The sequence below is a fragment of the Psammomys obesus genome, unplaced genomic scaffold (genome assembly GCF_907164565.1).
Source record: "Psammomys obesus unplaced genomic scaffold, mPsaObe1.curated_primary_1811, whole genome shotgun sequence".
NCBI classification, from domain to species: domain Eukaryota; kingdom Metazoa; phylum Chordata; class Mammalia; order Rodentia; family Muridae; genus Psammomys; species Psammomys obesus.
The window spans coordinates 13,247,477-13,252,507 of NW_026585504.1; positions in this window are offsets into that span (position 1 = coordinate 13,247,477).

Sequence of the window (5,031 nt, forward strand, 5' to 3'; positions counted from 1 at the left end):
GTGCCCAGGATAATGGTTTGCTTATGTACCCTCCTATAATGACCTACTTCTTTCTCCACTGATAATTTTTGATACTCTTTGCTATTTATACCTATTATTTCTGATTTTTCAGCAGCTACCCACTTCTTGGTTCCTAGTGTCTTAATTATTTCACGATTGCTGTGATAAATACACCATGACCAAGGAAACTTACATAAGAAAGAAATTATTTAGACCTTTCTGTTCCAGGGAGTTAGAATCCTATCTATCATGACAGGGAGCATGGGGGCAGGCAGGCAGACATGGCATTGGAGCTATAGCTGAGAGCTTACATCCTAACAGACAAGCATGAGACCAACAGAGCTAACTAAGAATTGTGGGGGCTTTTTAAAACCTGAACGCTCATCCTCCCCCCTTCCCCATGGCATGTATTCTCCAATGAGGTTACCCCTCCTATGCCTTCCAAAACAGTTCCAGCAACTGGAGACCAAGTATTCAACTATGTGAGCCTATGGAGGTCACTTTCATCCAAACCCCACACCACACACTGAACCCTGTCACCATCACTTCAGAAAATATTCAGCCGAAAGTCTCTCAGGTGTTACTCGGAACTTTAATGCAAAATAGAACCCTTTGCCCAAATTTTATTTTCTTGGAACTCCCTTCATTTTGTTTCTGCACCAACAATTCCAACTGGTCTACCCGGCATCTTCCTCCCACTTCCCACATCCCCACCCACATCCTACCCTGCTTCAATCAGCTCTTCCTCCCTTAGACTTGTTAAGAACAGTTAATTGGGCCTTGATTTTTGGCTTTACCATCTCCTTCCCACTGGTTGTCCATTAACATCCCAAGATGTTGTAAACCTCATTATCATTTGTTTTAGTGGGCAAGTATCTCATTTGATTACTCCATAGCTGAAAAAAACGGTTTCCCTTCAGGCTTGAGATTCTCTAAAGCTTTAAGGGAACTTCTAAACCTCACCTCTTTCAGAACCTTCACTTCTTCTTGTACAAAACCAAATTTATTCTCCTCTCTATAGCACTTCACTCAGAAAAACATGCTGGAAAGATATTGGGAAACTCAGAGAACTAGGAAGAAGCCTGAGAAAAAATGGTCCCATAAATAAACAGGGATGAAGGGGATCCAAGCACATGATTTCCAACAGTGGATAAAAGAAAGAAAAAAGATGATAACTGTTCACTATAGACATATTTCCCAGATACCGAGTCTCATAGTCCTCTTGAAAATTGGGAAGGATTGTCATGAAGCTAAATTCCACTACCTATAATGTCCACAGGGAGACTTCCAGTTCACTTTGTACCACTCACAACCCTGGCTTAGGCTCCAAATTATCACCTCATCCTACTCTCTCCCTGTTCACACCTACTGTATATCTTGCCGTAAGAGCTGTGTTCAGGACACATATAGACTGTATTGTACCTTTTCTTCCAAGAAACTCAATCCCAGATTGAATACTAGCTCCTTTCCTCAGATAACATTCTCCATATGACCCTTCACTTGCCTTTTCAGCTCTTTCTCTCTCTCACTTTCCCCATTAGCTATAGTTTATGTTTGAACTACTAACTGGTGCCCAAAAACCAAGATTCCCAACCTCTGTGACTCCCCTCCTGTGACACCTTTTACCAAAATTCTTTCACTATTTCCCTCAGTTAAAACTCTGAAAGCATCTCACTATCTCTTCTTCTTCTTAATCCTGATGGCTTATGAATCCTATCTTCTTTCCACATCATTCATTTGTTGTGTTTGCCATTCTTAGAAGACATTTGCTTCTGTTTTTATGACTATGTTCTATGACCTATCCCCTTCTCCCAGGTCCTACACTTTCTGAGATCAGGAGTTATATTTTACTCACCATTGGTTCCCACAACCCCTCAATCCCTGAGCCCTAGCCCCTCAGCATTCAGGTTTGATCTAATTCATTGTTTTGGAAAATAGCCACAATAGTCTTATTATGTGTTAATCTGGACCAAGATGAAGTAACAGCTCTGATTGGCCTCTGTCTCCTCCTCTGGATGTAGGACATGTAATGGAGACTTTAGGGTCATTTAAAGCTGCTCTAACTGTCATGGTTTGTTTAAGGTCAATCATCCTGACTCAGTACAAGTACCATGACAGTACCATGAAAGCAGGAATCCTGCTCTATCTGATTTACTTCTGTATTCTGTGTCTGTATTCTATATTCTGTGTTCAGCATGTGGTTGCTGTTCAAAAGCATTTGATGAGAACTGATTCTAATTGAGCAGAGTCATATCAAACCTAACCTACACAGATGGAATCCACAGGAAGGATGAGCCTGATGGAGTACAAGTCTTTCCCTCTCATAACCAACTCACTTCTATCAGGAGAAGCGTTCAAAGTTAAATAAGGAAGCATGGTCTTCACAAGAAAGAGCCTTTGGTGGCGCATGGTCCAGGCAGCTGGAAAACTCCCCAGAGTCACAGCAGGAGGCAAGAACCAAAGATAGTGTGTCTTTAAAGCAGATTAGACATCATGGTTGTTGACAAAAGGTTCATGTGATAGACCCTCTGAGTGTTTCTGTCTTTGCTTAAATAGTTGTAAGTGAAGGGATACAATCTAATCCTACAAGTCCACAATTTAGAAAACACTAATTTTTTGGAGGAAACTGAATTAGCATTTGATAGAACCATAAAGTCATTATGTTGACTCCTGTAGAAGCTCAAGAGTCTATCTAACACCAACTATTAATCCTATTTTCTACACGCTAATGGGTAAACCTGAGCTATGCCTGCACCTTCTTGGACTGGGATCCAGAGTTACCCAGTCCTGCTTTACACGTTATAGATGGCGATGCCAACCTCCTTGGGACCCTGCATCATGCTGCCATGCTATCATCGCTATAATCACAGACTTGCTTTGCTTCTGGAGGCATTCTGTTTAAAGTAATCCTTTTAAAATGCAAATATCACTGAAAAGGGGCTGTGTTGTAATTATCTAGGTTTTGTTTCTGCATAATTTTCTAGTGTGTGGCCAAGAGGGAGGAGTGTAGAGCTGCAGTAGTTCATAGATTCACAAAGCAATGTTTGGAGAAAAGATGGAAGAAGAAATTATGGATGACAGGAAAACTGGGGCTATGAGTAGTCACTGGCTAATGTCTGTAGACATCACTGGGGTGGCTGGGGAACTCCTTAGGCGGCTCTGCTTCCCATAAGAATGTTAGTTTCCTGACACTTAGCACTTCATTAAAAGATGGCAGAATAAATAGCCCTTATGCCATACGACAAAAGCCTTTTAAAAATTAATACACACTCTTTCAGAGAACCAAACCTTTAGCAGACCCATCAGACAGCAACTCTGACTGCTACGACAGCAGTGGCAAAGAATATCAGAGGCAAAGAACAGGTTTACTAGTAAAGTAAACCAAAAGTGGCCACCTCTCATGAGAAACGCAACCAGAGTGCCATCAAGGACCAGCCCCTCACGGCCATCACGGTACAGTCACCAGTGTTTAATATAAAGGTCCCACACTGCTAAGGTGTACTACTTGAAAAGAAAGCATTCCCTCTGTCTAGTAGCCTGGGGTTGAGGTGGACACATTTTCTGAACTGCACTGGGACCAGCAGAAAATCAAGGAGACTTCAGAGAATGAAAAAGTGACAGGCAGTCAGGACAGAACTGGTCCTGAGATGGAGAAGACACTGGCTGCCTTTGTGGTAGAGTATGCTCAATCCAAAGACAGTAGAAAGGGCCTGAGACACCTGTCCAGGAAAATGTTGCACTCAGAGAAAACATAACCCGGCATAATCTACTGCTGGTACCACCTAAACAGCTGCATCATGAACCAGGAGAAGCAACACAGAGGCTCCTGCTTCCTCTCTGTGGAGGAAAAGACCCTGAGAAAGCAGCTTTCAGGGGCCAAAATCAAAGGAAATTAAAAAATTTGAAGAAGAGCACAGAAGTGAGGTGGCCTTTAGGGAAAAAAAAAAAAAAGACAAAGATATGTAAATTTATTATTGTAGATCTTTATTTGTTCACCTGGATAAATGTCATCATTATTTACAGCTTATTGTCATTACTGTCATTACTGACTGAGATGTAATGACAACTGAACTTTAAGATGTTTAACACAATGTTTAGAGAAACATAATATTATTAAATGATTACTACATTCACATTAATTCACACATCTGTCACTGTGGTGCTTTGACTAGGAATGGCCCCCATTCAAACTCACATGTTTTGAATGCTCTGCCCATATGGAGTGGCACTATTGGGAGCTGTGGCCTTAGTGTAGTGGGTGTGGCCTTGTTGGAGGCATTGTGTGTCACTGTTGGAGTGGGCTTTGAGGTCTCAGTTAATAGAGCTAAGCTTCTGTCACTTTCGCTTTTGTTGTCTGTGGATCAAGACATACATTGTGCGGTACATATGTAATGTGCAATGGGGGTAATTTTTATCTGTTCTTGGCAAAGTCTCCTGGGACTTGTGGCGGGGGTGCAAAAGACAACAACGTATAATCAACAAAAGCAAAAACAAGCAGGTGGGTTCCCTTGAAATAAAGCTTCTTTCTACACAGCAAATTAATCGGCTTTGTCCAATAGAAGAAAATATTCTCAAGATGTATATCTGAAAGGGATTAATATCAAAAATGACTCAGTAAGAAAGAGCAAGCAGAGAGGGATTAGTCCCATTGACAGACAACTGCAGTCAAAATTCTGGCAAAAGACCAATCCAAGATGGCGGGTCCTTCTTCTGTTTTTCTCAGGTGAGAGGAGAACCCACAGGGAAATGCAAGAGTCCAACTTCAGGTCAACTGGATAATCCCTGGATAAGTTCCTAAGCTCTCATGCAGCAAAGTCTCCCACCCAACCCCACTTTCTGGGTACCAGCAGCTTGAGGCTCCAACCTCAGGAGCCCACTCACATCATCCTGTGGACACCGTCTGGTGGAGTGTATGCCTTCCAGTACTAGGGACAAGGCTCTAAACTTGGGCTCCCACTCTCACTGTCCTGGGCATGCAGCTCCAACCTCAGGCCTCCTGACACCCAGGTTCCACAGAAGCAACTGCAGATG